The sequence below is a fragment of the Coffea arabica genome, chromosome 9c, assembly GCF_036785885.1.
Source record: "Coffea arabica cultivar ET-39 chromosome 9c, Coffea Arabica ET-39 HiFi, whole genome shotgun sequence".
In the NCBI taxonomy this organism is placed as follows: Eukaryota; Viridiplantae; Streptophyta; class Magnoliopsida; order Gentianales; family Rubiaceae; genus Coffea; species Coffea arabica.
This window is the reverse complement of record NC_092326.1, coordinates 41,273,580-41,292,725: the sequence shown is the minus strand read 5'-3', so window position 1 is coordinate 41,292,725 and position 19,146 is coordinate 41,273,580.

The window sequence follows — 19,146 nt, the reverse complement described above, 5'->3', positions numbered from 1 at the left end:
CGACAAATTGAGGAAGAGTTGGTTGTTTATCGCGTGTATGACAACTATAACTAATTTATCAGATAGTAATTGGAATAATCCTTGCATCTGTGATCGAACTAAGTGAACCATCTCCGAAGTTGTCTCTTGGCTAGAGTTCGTCCATTATTATTTTTATTGTGATAATTAGTTATTTGAGTTGTAGTTATTTTACTTTATTTTAATTTATTCCAAACAATTTAGTTACTCTCATTTTCAAAAACCCCCCATATCTGGAACTTGAGAAGAAATTAAATTATCCCCAATCCCTGTGGATTCGACCCTGCTTACCGCTATATACAGAATTTGTATTTTATTTGAGCAGGTATTTATTATTGCACAGGTTCGGCACCTGTCAATTTTTGGCGCCGTTGTCAATTGGGTTTAATTGCTGCCATAGTGGGGAGATTTTCTGCTCTTTCTTCATTTGTTGGCCGCTTGATTAATTTTTTTTTTTCTCCCTGTGACTCACCAGTGGTACTGGTTGAGATTTTTTCCCTATCGTTGTGGCTTATATTTGAAGATACTTGCTTATTTTAAAGTTTAAGTTCTTGTGATTGAGTTGCTACCGTTGAAATTTAATTTTTTTTCCTGTCTGTGCACCAGTGGTACTGGTTGCAGTGTTGCTTTCCATTTCTTAATCCTCTGTGCCGGACTACCTATTTGATTCTTGAGTGTTGGTTCCTGAACTGTTGCTGGAGTTACCATTTTCTTGGGTCAATTGCTGATTTTGGCAGGTTGAATTGGGGAATGGACTGTCCAATTGGAGGCAGCTGTTACCATTTTGGGACCAATTGTGTCTATTTTGCTGTGATTTGTATCTAATTGTGGGTAATTTGCTTGTTAAATTGGGAGGTGCCTATAATGCTTAAATTTGCTTATTGAAGTTAGTTGCCTCTGATTGCCTTGTTTAGGAGCATTTTATCCTTTTGGTTTCCTTTACTAAGCTATTTGGAGCACTTGTTGCATGATTGGACTGCCTTGATTCTGAATTTGACTACATTTGGACCACAGGGGCTCATTGATTGCATTTGTTATTAGTGTTGAGGTATTCGTATAACCTGTGGGTGATTGAATTGTGCCTATTGTTCATGGGGTTGGTTTTAAACCAAAAAAAAAATTGTTATTACTTTGAAATTCCTGTTTCCATTATCTGTTGGCAATTGTAGTCCCTTGTGATTAGAGTGACATGTAGAGATCATGGTAAGGCTAAGATCCGCTTCTAGGTTTAAAACACCTAGACACTCGCAGCCTCCTCCTACCCCAGGGGCTAACGACTGGGTCCAACTCCGAATGCAAGTTGCATAACATGGTGCAGAATTTGGTAGCACTCCGCCCGACCCACTCCTGTTTTGACAATTTCAGGGAAGTACCGTTACCCTTCTCCTTCCTTTTGCTGTTAGTTTATCACATTGAAGGCAATGTGTGAATTAGGTGTGGGGGGGGTCAGTTTGGGGTGCGAGTATTTTTGTTTTTAGTTTCTAAAGGCCGTTCCTTTATTTTTAGTTTGATATTTATCTCCCTTTTCGTTTATTTTCTTTTCTTTTTCTAGTGGTCAGTTCTTTTATGACTACCAAGTTTTGATGCTGGATTGTTGCCTCTAATTATGCTATTGCCAAGTTTTATTAATAAAAAGGTATCAAGTTGATGTGGTTGAGTTCAGGGACATCTCTCTGGTAAATATCAGTAATTGCTTGACTCTTCTAATTTTTAGTTAACTTTTCTAGGCATAGGGAATGATTGTTGGCATTTTTCTTGTGAATTGGTCCAATTATTAATTTTAGTTCTCCATGTTTGGAAATTTGAGGCTGGCTGCTGTTATTTTTGTGTTATTTTTAGTTATTGTGCTATATGGTTGTAAATAAGAGTTGACTGTACTCCGCTAGTTGTTACTACTGAGTAACCGGGGATCTTCACCTAAAGTGTTGATTCTCGCGTCAAAAGGTAGTAGTTACTATGAGTGCGTGGTCCTATAGCGATTGGAGCTGAGTAACCGGGCTCCTCCATCTATCAAATGTTGGAGTTCGCGTCAAAAGGCTCTAAGGGCTATAGACTAAGTCTTTTGTTACTCAAAAAAAAAAAAAACAAAAAACAAAAACAAGAACAAAAAAAAAAGAGAAAAAAAAAAGAAAGAAAATAAAGATTGTGTTAGTATGTGAATTAGTCGGCTTTCCGGTCTGTGATCTTAATGTCGAGATTTTGGTTAGTAGTTGGACCATTTGCTGATAAATGTGAGTAACCATTCCTTTTTCTTAGATTAGTTTTGTTTTAAATTGGAGGAGTTTATAGTTCAGAAGCTAACCGGGGCGATGTTTCTTGAACCCTGATCACTGATGCTTGATAGATGTTTTCCTTGGTATCTTGGCAATAGGGTAGATGGAGCAATACCCATTTTCAAATTTTGGTGTTATTTGTCGTCCCATGCTTGAGGGCAAGCATGATTTAGGTGTGGGGGGAATTGATAGGGTGTTAATTGTTAGTAATTTTATTGTTAATTTTCCCTTGTCCCTACCAAATATTGTTTTAAATTGTTAATATATACTTATATTTGGTATTTGGACCTATCTACAGGAAGTTGAACTGACAAATGCTAATAAGGAGATTTTACTGAGAAAAATTCTCCACACATTAGAGCCTCCAGCGGATTTACAAGTTGGGCCCACATGGTGCTGCAAGAGAACAAAAATTTCGGTTGCTGATGGGAGTGTTTGATGAGCAATAGAAAACAAAAGGAGAGAATTCGGCAGAGCTACTTTTGTAACTTGGGACTCTTGTTTTCGGTGGGGACCACGAGAGGAGAAAAGGCATTTCTTCATTTGGCCTTTAAAGAGAAGTAACGTACAGAGATGGGAAACAAGAATCAATTCGGCAGGACCCACCTTGTGATTTGGTTTTCTCTCAATTAGGCAGAGTTTCCTTCTGGGACTTTGACTCTCAATTCGGCGGGATCCACGCACTAGGAGAGGCATTAGTCCTCTTTGGCTTTAAAAAGAAGGACACGGATGGAGATCGGGAGAGGAATACCTTTTATCTTTAGTTCTTATCGAAGCTTTAGTTTAGTTTTAGTTTTTTTTCGTTTCTTTCTTGGCTCTTTTGCTGGCCTGGGCCTCAGTGGAATTACTTGAAGATTTTCCTCATGAGGCGTGGCTAAATTTGTCTAGTCAAGAACAACGGAGGATTTGGTTCTACTAAATTTGTGAGATCGAATTAGTTTTTATTTATTTCCATTATTCACTGGTATTTGTCTATCTTCTGCTTTATGTTCATATGGTTGTTTTGTTATTCGATTATCCAGGGCCCGGATTCTAGATTAATTCAATAACCTGAAGCCAATTAGGGTAGTTAAATCCGTAATTGTTTAATTATCCTAAACTGGTGGCAACTGGCATGATTGGGTTTGTGTCGGGGAGATAGACAGGCTAACTTAAAGAGACCCTCGTAGCGTGTTGATTGGTTAGAATTAGGCTCTTCTAATTATTCATGCAATTAGGGAATTGAACTTCTATGGTCGTACCTAGGGTTATTTCCTGATTAGAGAAATAGTCAACGGTCGTACCTTGGCTATCGACAAATTGAGGAAGAGTTGGTTGTTTATCGCGTGTATGACAACTATAACTAATTTATCAGATAGTAATTGGAATAATCCTTGCATCTGTGATCGAACTAAGTGAACCATCTCCGAAGTTGTCTCTTGGCTAGAGTTCGTCCATTATTATTTTTATTGTGATAATTAGTTATTTGAGTTGTAGTTATTTTACTTTATTTTAATTTATTCCAAGCAATTTAGTTACTCTCATTTTCAAAAACCCCCCATATCTGGAACTTGAGAAGAAATTAAATTATCCCCAGTCCCTGTGGATTCGACCCTGCTTACCGCTATATACAGAATTTGTATTTTATTTGAGCAGGTATTTATTATTGCACAGGTTCGGCACCTGTCAATTTTTGGCGCCGTTGTCAATTGGGTTTAATTGCTGCCATAGTGGGGAGATTTTCTGCTCTTTCTTCATTTGTTGGCCGCTTGATTAATTTTTTTTTTCTCCCTGTGACTCACCAGTGGTACTGGTTGAGATTTTTTCCCTATCATTGTGGCTTATATTTGAAGATACTTGCTTATTTTAAAGTTTAAGTTCTTGTGATTGAGTTGCTACCGTTGAAATTTAATTTTTTTTCCTGTCTGTGCACCAGTGGTACTGGTTGCAGTGTTGCTTTCCATTTCTTAATCCTCTGTGCCGGACTACCTATTTGATTCTTGAGTGTTGGTTCCTGAACTGTTGCTGGAGTTACCATTTTCTTGGGTCAATTGCTGATTTTGGCAGGTTGAATTGGGGAATGGACTGTCCAATTGGAGGCAGCTGTTACCATTTTGGGACCAATTGTGTCTATTTTGCTGTGATTTGTATCTAATTGTGGGTAATTTGCTTGTTAAATTGGGAGGTGCCTATAATGCTTAAATTTGCTTATTGAAGTTAGTTGCCTCTGATTGCCTTGTTTAGGAGCATTTTATCCTTTTGGTTTCCTTTACTAAGCTATTTGGAGCACTTGTTGCATGATTGGACTGCCTTGATTCTGAATTTGACTACATTTGGACCACAGGGGCTCATTGATTGCATTTGTTATTAGTGTTGAGGTATTCGTATAACCTGTGGGTGATTGAATTGTGCCTATTGTTCATGGGGTTGGTTTTAAACAAAAAAAAAATTGTTATTACTTTGAAATTCCTGTTTCCATTATCTGTTGGCAATTGTAGTCCCTTGTGATTAGAGTGACATCTAGAGATCATGGTAAGGCTAAGATCCGCTTCTAGGTTTAAAACACCTAGACACTCGCAGCCTCCTCCTACCCCAGGGGCTAACGACTGGGTCCAACTCCGAATGCAAGTTGCATAACATGGTGCAGAATTTGGTAGCACTCCGCCCGACCCACTCCTGTTTTGACAATTTCAGGGAAGTACCGTTACCCTTCTCCTTCCTTTTGCTGTTAGTTTATCACATTGAGGGCAATGTGTGAATTAGGTGTGGGGGGGGTCAGTTTGGGGTGCGAGTATTTTTGTTTTTAGTTTCTAAAGGCCGTTCCTTTATTTTTAGTTTGATATTTATCTCCCTTTTCGTTTATTTTCTTTTCTTTTTCTAGTGGTCAGTTCTTTTATGACTACCAAATTTTGATGCTGGATTGTTGCCTCTAATTATGCTATTGCCAAGTTTTATTAATAAAAATGTATCAAGTTGATGTGGTTGAGTTCAGGGACATCTCTCTGGTAAATATCAGTAATTGTTTGACTCTTCTAATTTTTAGTTAACTTTTCTAGGCATAGGGAATGATTGTTGGCATTTTTCTTGTGAATTGGTCCAATTATTAATTTTAGTTCTCCATGTTTGGAAATTTGAGGCTGGCTGCTGTTATTTTTGTGTTATTTTTAGTTATTGTGCTATATGGTTGTAAATAAGAGTTGACTGTACTCCGCTAGTTGTTACTACTGAGTAACCGGGGATCTTCACCTAAAGTGTTGATTCTCGCGTCAAAAGGTAGTAGTTACTATGAGTGCGTGGTCCTATAGCGATTGGAGCTGAGTAACCGGGCTCCTCCATCTATCAAATGTTGGAGTTCGCGTCAAAAGGCTCTAAGGGCTATAGACTAAGTCTTTTGTTACTCAAAAAAAAAAAAAACAAAAAACAAAAACAAGAACAAAAAAAAAAGAGAAAAAAAAAAGAAAGAAAATAAAGATTGTGTTAGTATGTGAATTAGTCGGCTTTCCGGTCTGTGATCTTAATGTCGAGATTTTGGTTAGTAGTTGGACCATTTGCTGATAAATGTGAGTAACCATTCCTTTTTCTTAGATTAGTTTTGTTTTAAATTGGAGGAGTTTATAGTTCAGAAGCTAACCGGGGCGATGTTTCTTGAACCCTGATCACTGATGCTTGATAGATGTTTTCCTTGGTATCTTGGCAATAGGGTAGATGGAGCAATACCCATTTTCAAATTTTGGTGTTATTTGTCGTCCCATGCTTGAGGGCAAGCATGATTTAGGTGTGGGGGGAATTGATAGGGTGTTAATTGTTAGTAATTTTATTGTTAATTTTCCCTTGTCCCTACCAAATATTGTTTTAAATTGTTAATATATACTTATATTTGGTATTTGGACCTATCTACAGGAAGTTGAACTGACAAATGCTAATAAGGAGATTTTACTGAGAAAAATTCTCCACACATTAGAGCCTCCAGCGGATTTACAAGTTGGGCCCACATGGTGCTGCAAGAGAACAAAAATTTCGGTTGCTGATGGGAGTGTTTGATGAGCAATAGAAAACAAAAGGAGAGAATTCGGCAGAGCTACTTTTGTAACTTGGGACTCTTGTTTTCGGTGGGGACCACGAGAGGAGAAAAGGCATTTCTTCATTTGGCCTTTAAAGAGAAGTAACGTACAGAGATGGGAAACAAGAATCAATTCGGCAGGACCCACCTTGTGATTTGGTTTTCTCTCAATTAGGCAGAGTTTCCTTCTGGGACTTTGACTCTCAATTCGGCGGGATCCACGCACTAGGAGAGGCATTAGTCCTCTTTGGCTTTAAAAAGAAGGACACGGATGGAGATCGGGAGAGGAATACCTTTTATCTTTAGTTCTTATCGAAGCTTTAGTTTAGTTTTAGTTTTTTTTCGTTTCTTTCTTGGCTCTTTTGCTGGCCTGGGCCTCAGTGGAATTACTTGAAGATTTTCCTCATGAGGCGTGGCTAAATTTGTCTAGTCAAGAACAACGGAGGATTTGGTTCTACTAAATTTGTGAGATCGAATTAGTTTTTATTTATTTCCATTATTCACTGGTATTTGTCTATCTTCTGCTTTATGTTCATATGGTTGTTTTGTTATTCGATTATCCAGGGCCCGGATTCTAGATTAATTCAATAACCTGAAGCCAATTAGGGTAGTTAAATCCGTAATTGTTTAATTATCCTAAACTGGTGGCAACTGGCATGATTGGGTTTGTGTCGGGGAGATAGACAGGCTAACTTAAAGAGACCCTCGTAGCGTGTTGATTGGTTAGAATTAGGCTCTTCTAATTATTCATGCAATTAGGGAATTGAACTTCTATGGTCGTACCTAGGGTTATTTCCTGATTAGAGAAATAGTCAACGGTCGTACCTTGGCTATCGACAAATTGAGGAAGAGTTGGTTGTTTATCGCGTGTATGACAACTATAACTAATTTATCAGATAGTAATTGGAATAATCCTTGCATCTGTGATCGAACTAAGTGAACCATCTCCGAAGTTGTCTCTTGGCTAGAGTTCGTCCATTATTATTTTTATTGTGATAATTAGTTATTTGAGTTGTAGTTATTTTACTTTATTTTAATTTATTCCAAGCAATTTAGTTACTCTCATTTTCAAAAACCCCCCATATCTGGAACTTGAGAAGAAATTAAATTATCCCCAGTCCCTGTGGATTCGACCCTGCTTACCGCTATATACAGAATTTGTATTTTATTTGAGCAGGTATTTATTATTGCACAGGTTCGGCACCTGTCAATTTTTGGCGCCGTTGTCAATTGGGTTTAATTGCTGCCATAGTGGGGAGATTTTCTGCTCTTTCTTCATTTGTTGGCCGCTTGATTAATTTTTTTTTTCTCCCTGTGACTCACCAGTGGTACTGGTTGAGATTTTTTCCCTATCATTGTGGCTTATATTTGAAGATACTTGCTTATTTTAAAGTTTAAGTTCTTGTGATTGAGTTGCTACCGTTGAAATTTAATTTTTTTTCCTGTCTGTGCACCAGTGGTACTGGTTGCAGTGTTGCTTTCCATTTCTTAATCCTCTGTGCCGGACTACCTATTTGATTCTTGAGTGTTGGTTCCTGAACTGTTGCTGGAGTTACCATTTTCTTGGGTCAATTGCTGATTTTGGCAGGTTGAATTGGGGAATGGACTGTCCAATTGGAGGCAGCTGTTACCATTTTGGGACCAATTGTGTCTATTTTGCTGTGATTTGTATCTAATTGTGGGTAATTTGCTTGTTAAATTGGGAGGTGCCTATAATGCTTAAATTTGCTTATTGAAGTTAGTTGCCTCTGATTGCCTTGTTTAGGAGCATTTTATCCTTTTGGTTTCCTTTACTAAGCTATTTGGAGCACTTGTTGCATGATTGGACTGCCTTGATTCTGAATTTGACTACATTTGGACCACAGGGGCTCATTGATTGCATTTGTTATTAGTGTTGAGGTATTCGTATAACCTGTGGGTGATTGAATTGTGCCTATTGTTCATGGGGTTGGTTTTAAACAAAAAAAAAATTGTTATTACTTTGAAATTCCTGTTTCCATTATCTGTTGGCAATTGTAGTCCCTTGTGATTAGAGTGACATCTAGAGATCATGGTAAGGCTAAGATCCGCTTCTAGGTTTAAAACACCTAGACACTCGCAGCCTCCTCCTACCCCAGGGGCTAACGACTGGGTCCAACTCCGAATGCAAGTTGCATAACATGGTGCAGAATTTGGTAGCACTCCGCCCGACCCACTCCTGTTTTGACAATTTCAGGGAAGTACCGTTACCCTTCTCCTTCCTTTTGCTGTTAGTTTATCACATTGAGGGCAATGTGTGAATTAGGTGTGGGGGGGGTCAGTTTGGGGTGCGAGTATTTTTGTTTTTAGTTTCTAAAGGCCGTTCCTTTATTTTTAGTTTGATATTTATCTCCCTTTTCGTTTATTTTCTTTTCTTTTTCTAGTGGTCAGTTCTTTTATGACTACCAAATTTTGATGCTGGATTGTTGCCTCTAATTATGCTATTGCCAAGTTTTATTAATAAAAATGTATCAAGTTGATGTGGTTGAGTTCAGGGACATCTCTCTGGTAAATATCAGTAATTGTTTGACTCTTCTAATTTTTAGTTAACTTTTCTAGGCATAGGGAATGATTGTTGGCATTTTTCTTGTGAATTGGTCCAATTATTAATTTTAGTTCTCCATGTTTGGAAATTTGAGGCTGGCTGCTGTTATTTTTGTGTTATTTTTAGTTATTGTGCTATATGGTTGTAAATAAGAGTTGACTGTACTCCGCTAGTTGTTACTACTGAGTAACCGGGGATCTTCACCTAAAGTGTTGATTCTCGCGTCAAAAGATAGTAGTTACTATGAGTGCGTGGTCCTATAGCGATTGGAGCTGAGTAACCGGGCTCCTCCATCTATCAAATGTTGGAGTTCGCGTCAAAAGGCTCTAAGGGCTATAGACTAAGTCTTTTGTTACTCAAAAAAAAACAAAAAACAAAAAACAAAAACAAGAACAAAAAAAAAGAGAAAAAAAAAAGAAAGAAAATAAAGATTGTGTTAGTATGTGAATTAGTCGGCTTTCCGGTCTGTGATCTTAATGTCGAGATTTTGGTTAGTAGTTGGACCATTTGCTGATAAATGTGAGTAACCATTCCTTTTTCTTAGATTAGTTTGTTTTAAATTGGAGGAGTTTATAGTTCAGAAGCTAACCGGGGCGATGTTTCTTGAACCCTGATCACTGATGCTTGATAGATGTTTTCCTTGGTATCTTGGCAATAGGGTAGATGGAGCAATACCCATTTTCAAATTTTGGTGTTATTTGTCGTCCCATGCTTGAGGGCAAGCATGATTTAGGTGTGGGGGGAATTGATAGGGTGTTAATTGTTAGTAATTTTATTGTTAATTTTCCCTTGTCCCTACCAAATATTGTTTTAAATTGTTAATATATACTTATATTTGGTATTTGGACCTATCTACAGGAAGTTGAACTGACAAATGCTAATAAGGAGATTTTACTGAGAAAAATTCTCCACACATTAGAGCCTCCAGCGGATTTACAAGTTGGGCCCACATGGTGCTGCAAGAGAACAAAAATTTCGGTTGCTGATGGGAGTGTTTGATGAGCAATAGAAAACAAAAGGAGAGAATTCGGCAGAGCTACTTTTGTAACTTGGGACTCTTGTTTTCGGTGGGGACCACGAGAGGAGAAAAGGCATTTCTTCATTTGGCCTTTAAAGAGAAGTAACGTACAGAGATGGGAAACAAGAATCAATTCGGCAGGACCCACCTTGTGATTTGGTTTTCTCTCAATTAGGCAGAGTTTCCTTCTGGGACTTTGACTCTCAATTCGGCGGGATCCACGCACTAGGAGAGGCATTAGTCCTCTTTGGCTTTAAAAAGAAGGACACGGATGGAGATCGGGAGAGGAATACCTTTTATCTTTAGTTCTTATCGAAGCTTTAGTTTAGTTTTAGTTTTTTTTCGTTTCTTTCTTGGCTCTTTTGCTGGCCTAGGCCTCAGTGGAATTACTTGAAGATTTTCCTCATGAGGCGTGGCTAAATTTGTCTAGTCAAGAACAACGGAGGATTTGGTTCTACTAAATTTGTGAGATCGAATTAGTTTTTATTTATTTCCATTATTCACTGGTATTTGTCTATCTTCTGCTTTATGTTCATATGGTTGTTTTGTTATTCGATTATCCAGGGCCCGGATTCTAGATTAATTCAATAACCTGAATCCAATTAGGGTAGTTAAATCCGTAATTGTTTAATTATCCTAAACTGGTGGCAACTGGCATGATTGGGTTTGTGTCGGGGAGATAGACAGGCTAACTTAAAGAGACCCTCGTAGCGTGTTGATTGGTTAGAATTAGGCTCTTCTAATTATTCATGCAATTAGGGAATTGAACTTCTATGGTCGTACCTAGGGTTATTTCCTGATTAGAGAAATAGTCAACGGTCGTACCTTGGCTATCGACAAATTGAGGAAGAGTTGGTTGTTTATCGCGTGTATGACAACTATAACTAATTTATCAGATAGTAATTGGAATAATCCTTGCATCTGTGATCGAACTAAGTGAACCATCTCCGAAGTTGTCTCTTGGCTAGAGTTCGTCCATTATTATTTTTATTGTGATAATTAGTTATTTGAGTTGTAGTTATTTTACTTTATTTTAATTTATTCCAAGCAATTTAGTTACTCTCATTTTCAAAAACCCCCCATATCTGGAACTTGAGAAGAAATTAAATTATCCCCAGTCCCTGTGGATTCGACCCTGCTTACCGCTATATACAGAATTTGTATTTTATTTGAGCAGGTATTTATTATTGCACAGGTTCGGCACCTGTCACTAAGTAAGAAGTTCACGCAGTACGAGGCTAATTATTCATTCATTGAGAAAAGCTGTTGTGCATTGGCCTGGGCGGCTCAAAAGTTGAGACACTACTTGTTGAGCCATACCACTTATCTTATTTCCCGATCTGATCCTCTGAAGTTTCTTTTGGAGAAGCCGATGTTAACCGGACGCCTGGCCAAATGGCAGATAATTCTATCAGAGTTCGACATTGTTTTCACTTCACAAAAGGCGGTCAAGGGGCAAGCTATAACTGATCATTTGGCGGAAAATCCAAGGGATGATGATTATCAGCCACTTCATACTTATTTCCCTGATGAGAAAGTTTTATTCGTAGGCGCTACAGATGATATGAGTGAACAAAGCCCTGAATGGAGGCTTTTCTTCGATGGAGCTTCGAATTCTCTCGGAGTTGGAATTGGAGCCGTTCTGGTTTCACCCGAAGGGAAACATTACCCTGCCGCTGCCAAATTGCAATTTGCCTGCACAAACAACATGGCTGAATATGAAGCCTGTATTTTTTGTCTCAAAATGGCTTTAGAAATGGAAATCAAAGAGTTGATAGCTTTCAGTGATTCAGATTTGCTCGTGCATCAAACCTTGAAGCAGTGGATAACCAAAGATTCAAAAATTCTGCCCTACCATTGCAGTCTGCTCACTCTGGCCAAGCAATTTCGAAATTTGGAGTTCAGACATCTTCCACGTGCCCGAAACGCATTTGCCGATGCTTTAGCCACTGTAGCTTCTATGATCCAATATCCTGATGAATTGAGGATCGAGCCAATTCCGATTCAACTTCAAGACAAACCTGCCCACTGTTGGGTTGTAGACAAGTCCTCCGATAATTTTCCGTGCTATACTGATCTCAAGGAGTTTCTCAAAACTGGGTCTTACCCTCTGCATGCTAATACAAAGGACAAGAATTTTCTGCGTAGAATGGCTTCAAAATTTTTCTTAAATGGAGAAGTGTTATACAAAAGAACCTCAGATTTGAACCTTTTAAGGTGCATTGATGAAGATGAAACTCAATATATGATGAAAGAGGTGCATAGTGGCGTTTGTAGACCTCACATGAACGGCCATTTGCTAGCGAAGAAAATCATGAGAATCGGATACTTCTGGCTTACCATGGAGCATGATTGTATAGATTTTGTCCGGAGATGTATAAAATGCCAAATGCACGGTGACATTATACGCGCTCCACCCACTGAACTGCATAGCATGACCGCCCCATGGCCCTGTTCAATGTGGGGTATGGACGTGATTGGTACAATAGATCCTCCTGCTTCAAATGGACATCGATTTATATTGGTGGCGATTGAGTACTTTACCAAATGGGTTGAAGCGGAGTCATTCAAACATGTCACGAAGAAGGTAGTGGCCAATTTCTTGAGGGATCACATCATCTGTCGTTTTGGAGTACCCGAAACCCTTATTACAGACAATGCTAAGAATCTGAACAATGACATGGTAGATGGACTATGTGAGCAGTTCAAAATCAAACACCGCAATTCTGCCATTTATAGGCCTCAGATGAATGGAGCTGTAGAAGCCGCAAATAAGAATCTGAAGAAAATTATCCGCAAAATGACAGAAAAGCATCGCGATTGGCATGAAAAGTTGCCTTATGCATTGATGGCGTACCGGACTTCTATTCGGACATCGACTGGGGCAACGCCATATTCACTTATGTATGGGATGGAAGCTGTATTACCAGCTGAGGTTGAAATTCCGTCGCTACGAATCCTTATGGAAGCTAAATTGGAGGAGGCCGATTGGATCAAGCAGCGCCATGAGCAATTGACTTTGATAGATGAGAAGCGATTCAATGCTATCTGTCATGGGCAATGCTATCAAAAACGTGTGGCCCGAGCTTACAACAAAAAAGTCCATCGGCGGGCATTTGAAGAAGGTGATAAGGTACTGAAGCGAATTTTGTCAATGCAAGATGAAGCTAAAGGCAAGTTCGCTCCAAATTGGCAAGGGCCGTTCATTATCCAAAAGGTATTACCTGGCGGAGCTCTTATTTTGGCGGAAATGGATGGACGGGTTTTCCCTCAACCCATCAACTCAGATATGTGCAAAAAGTTTTTCATTTGATCATGCAAATTTTCTTTAGAAATTCATGCAAATGGCGAAATGCAAGTCAGGCCATCTTCTTTTACACTAAAAAATATTTTATCTCTACTTGTCCCCTTTGAGCCATCAGAATTGACAAATTTCGTTTGATAACCCTTGAGAATTGCAAACCCCACACTGGGGCAAATTTGTTTCGGAAAAAAAAAAAAAAAAAACCCTACACTGGGGTAAATTTAGTTTTCAAAGAAAAATGCAAAAAGTGAGGAAAATACAATGAAAAATGCAAAGAGAGAAAAACTGATCAAACTGGGGCAAATTTTCCTCAGTTTCGGAGTTGTTTTCAAAAGGGTGCAATCTCAAGTTATTTCACCCCTCGTATCAAATCTGCTTTCAAGCCTCAACCTTTCTTGAAAAACACCCTACCGGATCTCATTACAAAAGCCCAAAGTCCTGGTTTTCGTCACTTGCTGCATTTCTATTAGGAAATTTGTTAATCAACTGGCAGGTGATGTCTATAATGCTTTCGCCTAATCTCACAAGGGAAATGCATTCTACTGATGCCAGAAATCTTCAATTCATATTTCTGAGTCGCTAATGGTCGAGATATTTCCTGGTTCTCTAGGTGAAAACTCGAAAGGGCGCCTCGGAAAAAAAAAAGAAAAAAAAGAAGAAAAAAGAAGAAAAAAGGAGGAAAAAAAAAGAAAAAGAGAAAAGAAAAAAAAACAACAACAAAAAGGGTGGGGGCAACCTTGGTGAAAACCCGAAAGGACGCCAAGGTAGGTTTTCTCAACAGACAAGCTCAAGAAGAAACAGCCGGTGACCTGGTTCATTTGGGGTTTTCCTCATATTTGTGATACTTCTGCCAATATCGGATTCCGAAGAGAAAATATCCAAAGTCTTGAATATGATATTCGTTGGTTAAATTTGTATTTGTTCTTTACAAATATTCTTTTGCAAAATGTATCTTTATAAACCTCTTGGTTATTCTCAAATTATTTGTGTGTGAATGCTTATGATTGTCTACATTCTTTTGCATGCTCATCTTTGCCTAACATAGGAAATCATCTTGCATATACTAATTTTCATGCATCATTCTTTTACCATTAAATTCAAATGAATGATAAACCCTGAGGTTTGTGCAAAGATAGGGGATTCAATCATCAGTTACAGGAAGTAACATACAACAAAGCTACCACCTGGATTGGGTGACGTGGTAAATCTGCATTTTATCAGTCTCAGAAATTGAAAGGTTTAAGGCAGACGCCGCCGAGCAGAAATAAAAGCATCACAAGACTCATGTTTACACGATTCTCAAGGCAAATCGAATCAAATAATGGTGGCAAGCCCATTATTTCTTCTTTTCTTGCAGGAATGTTGCATTCACAAACAAAAGCGGCCACTCTCCTTTTGGCACCTAAATCAATGGCAAACAAAGCTCCCCAGTAAGCAAGGATCGATGTTATTTGCAAAGCTCGATCATAAGAAACAACATCAGCGATCGCTTCAGTCACAGAAATCCAAATTTCCCTCTCGGTACAAAAGTTGAACTATTCTCAGGTAAAAAAAAAAAAAAAAACTCAATTCATTGTTTAAACTTCCCCAGTGAAATCCCGTTTTAAATTCCGGTTCGGGTCAGTCCCGTTTTTAAAATTCTGTTCGGGTCAGTCCCGTTTAATTTCCGTTCGGGTCAATCCCGTTTAAATTTCTGTTCGGGCCAGTCCCGTTTTAAATTCCTGTTCGGGCCAGTCCCGTTTTAAATTCCTGTTCGGGCCAGTCCCGTTTTAAATTCTGGTTCGGGTCAGTCCCGTTTTTAAAATTCTGTTCGGGTCAGTCCCGTTTAATTTCCGTTCGGGCCAGTCCCGTTTTAAATTCCTGTTCGGGTCAGTCCCGTTTTAAATTCGTGTTCGGGCCAGTCCCGTTTTAAATTTCCGGTTCGGGTCAGTCCCGTTTTAAATTCCTGTTCGGGTCAGTCCCGTTTTAAATTTCCTGTTCGGGTCAGTCCCGTTTTAAATTCCTGTTCGGGCCAGTCCCGTTTTAAATTCCGGTTCGGGTCAGTCCCGTTTTTAAATTTTTATTCGGGTCAGTCCCGTTTAATTTCATGTTCGGGTCAGTCCCGTTTTTAGAATTCCTGTCCGTTCAAATCATTTTGCAGCCGAATAACACAGGTAAGTATTTGGTGTCTACTTCTTTGTCTCAAGTTTTTTCAAAACTCAAACAAAGAGGGGCAAACTGTAGACACCAAATTTTTAAATAATTTGTATGTTGCATCTAATTCATGATTTGGTTTTAGATTGTCTGCATTTTAGTTGTTACCTTTTTATTTGTCTTTTATTTGCTAATTATTTGTCATATTAATTTTGTTCACGTTTTAGTTTTAGTTTTAGTTTTAAGTTTTAACGTAAAATTTGTGAAAAAAAAAGAAAAGAGGAAATTGATGAAAAATGGAAAATTGTGCTTTGTTGATTCTAGTTTATTTAGTTTCTATCCAATGTTAATTAAATTACTTTTTTTGTTGTTTTTGTTGTTTGTTATCTATTTTTATTATCAGTTTTATTTAATTAATTTCAAAAAAAAAAAATCAAAAAAATCAAAAAATCACAATTCTATTTCTGCCGGTTCCATTTCCACTTCTCAACCTAGCACTTTCCATTGTTATTGCCGACTCCACTCCACTCCCAATACCTCAATATATACATCCCACTACGCTATATCATTTCCAATTCACTACAATCATTACGACTGACCATAACATTCTCATTTCAATTGTTCCTATGCCGTGAGCTGTGAAGTGATCAGCTTCTTTGGAAATAACGACGAGAGAGAGAGAGGTGAGGACTTAGCTTATCTTCCAGCCTCACTTCAAGACCAACCGAGAGAGGGAGAGAGAGAACCGAGAGTCAAACTTCCTCCAATCCAGCCGCAAGTTTGAGCCAGGGAGAGGGAGAGTTGCGGACTGCAATTCTGGACAGCCGAGAGTGGAGGATTTGCAGCTGCTAGTCGTGTGTTTTAGGCTTCAAGCTAAGGTAATTTCTGAACTTAGATGAGTTGTTTATGGGTTGATGAAGCTGACTATAAGCATGCATGTGGGATTGTGTGGTTAGATGATAGCTTAAATCATAGAAAAATCTGTTTGAGAAGGAAGTGAAGCTGCCGAGAGCTTGAGCTAGAAGTTTCGGTTTTTAATTTGCTAGCTGTGATGATCTGAGCTTAATTTTGGACTCAACCTGATAGATAGTTTCTTATTTGATGTTGCATGTGAACTACGTGGCCTGAATTTCGGTTGCATGGCTGGAAATTTTAATGGAAGTTGATGGATTGCTGAAACAATTTTTCCAGTTTAGCCGTTGAAGTTGTTTTGGAAATTGCATGGGTATTTTAGCATGAAATTTGCTGGAAAGTGGTTGATTTTCACTTGGTTAGGTGTTTGACTAATTAAAATTAGATGATTAAGCTTTGCCGGAAGTTTATTGGTCCGGCTAAGCAAGAAAAAAAAATGAAATAGTGAACGGCTACATGCAAGTTCATCCAAGGATGGCGAACAGAATTTCTGGATTTGTGGATGTTTATAGTTGCTGTCCGAACTTGATCTGAACTAGAAATGATAGTAATTTCATTAAGTAGCCTTGCATGTTAGTTTTGGGTACTTAACACAATGATTCAACCGAGGTAAATTCGGATTCATGCCCAAGCACTTGCTGGAAAATGCATTTCAACTTGCCAAACCAGTTTTATATGTTCCAGATTTTTCAACTTGCTGAACGTATTTTATTTGTATTTGCACTGGATTTTGCTCAGTTTTTTTTTTCTATTTGTTTGGATGATGGTTTGCTGCCTAGTTTAAAGCCTTGTGTTTGGATTTGATTGTGCTTGAAAGCTGGATTTTGTAAAGTGCCGAATTGCAGAAAGCTTGCTGCGTTTTTTTTCTGTTTCATTCTTTTGCTGTTTAGTTTTCTTTCTACCTTTGATGATTAGCTCCATTTTCTTGTTTCAATGCTACAATGAAGTTACAAGTTTAGTTGGTGATTGGTAGTTAAAATTCTGATATATGGTGAACACATTTGTATGTTGAAATGCAAGAAAAGCTGCGGCTGAAGGTGCACAAAGCCAGATTTGCTTCTTTTGCTATTGATGGATAATGAATTTCCTTCCTTTGTTGATGATCAAAACCAGATTTGCCATCTTAATCTTGCACCCAAAATTTCATGTTTTAAATTGGGTTAATAATTTCTGGGTTGATGAATTTGTTTGCATGATAGAAATGCGAAAGATTGCGGCTGGAAATTGCTGCTGCACTTTGTTTTTTTTAGCAGTCACCGAATTATATTTTGCTTGTTTGAGCATGTTAAATGGTTTATGTCTTGGGGTATACTAGTGGGTAACATGCGATATTTGCCTCATTATGTTTTGATTTGAGCTCATGGATGGTCTGTACAAAGAGTAAGCCACAAATTTGCAGCAGATTATAAGAAAGTTTTTTTTTTCTTTCATTTTTCTTCACATGAGAGGCTGCCAGAATTTGTATTTGGAGTTGTTGGCCTGTTGAGTTACGCTTGTCTTTGGTTTAATGTTGAAGCTTGGATCGATTGGCTGAATTTTTAATTGTGCTAGGAGTGCATTTGAGCAACTCGGTAATGCAGCAATTCACCAAAACTGGTTTAGTTGTCTACCTTGCTAGTTTTCAGTTTTTGCAGCATGAAATAGGAAGAACAAGCCAAAGTTGCTGGATTTTGTTTTAGCATTTGAATATTCTTGTTTTCTGGATTTTTGTGTTCCGAAGAGGGGGAAGAATGTTTGATCTCCTTACAAGTTTTTTTTGTTTGTTGGATTGTGTTTGCATGGTAGAATGGAAAGAAGCCACGGCTGGAAATGAAATTTGTTGCAGAGAAAGTTTCTTCTACGTGATTGCATGGCTTTTGCATGAAAATGACTTTCAAAAATCGCACTCCAACCCCTTGGCTTCCATCTAATGCTTCCATGGCCCAATTAATTGGAAACTTAATTAATTTTGTCCTCCTAACATGCCATTTCCTCTTTAATACATCTTGATTTGTTTTGGGTAGATACTTAAGGGATTGTAGAATGAATTTGAAGGGTCTAATAATTTCTTTTTCCTAGACTTGTAGTTAATTTGATTTTTTTTGGATTCTTTGGCATTTGGTTGTTTAGCTACTAGTAAATTGCTCCTCGTTTACCTTTTTGTGAATTTTCTAGTTTGATTTGGTAAGTTTCACCTTAGATTCTTAATTTTATTTTATGTTTTTTTTTTAGTTCCTTATTGTTTATAATAGTAATAAATTGGCCCTTTAGACCTCTTTAATTTTTTTCAATTGGGTCTTTGTTTGTCTTAATTGGTTAAGTACGAGTAGTTTACTTTCCTTGGAATGCTTCGAGTGATTCAATTTGACGGTTGTTTCCATTTTCTTTTAATTTTTCTCAATTAAAGTGGTACCTTGACCTTTTTATTGTTTTGAAGCCATTTTTCTTTCATTTGGACACCATTCAAAGGGGGCGGTATATTTTCTTTTATCCCTTTTTGTGTCTCTTCTATGTGATCCAACGTGTTACGTGGAAATTACATGACTATTTGCTTTCATTGCCTTTCTTTAGTTCTTTCATTTCATTTACTTTTGCTTTTATTTAAGTTCTTCTTTATGGGGTATGTGTACACCTCTTGGCTTGTAATAGATAGGGCTTGGAGGAGCATTCAATGAAGACCTATCGAAGACGTGTGCCTAGCTAGCAAATGTAATAGTTAGGGCATTAATTGCCTATGTGTTATGTGTTACTTGCTTTAATTAGGTTCTTGCATCTAGTTGAGCATGCTAAGTGTTATGTGCTATGTGTTTATAAGTGTTTGGCATGTCTACTCGCTTTCCATGGCCATGAATGAATGTGATGGACGAATGTACGTTTCCACTAGTCCAACGCTAGTCGGAATTCATA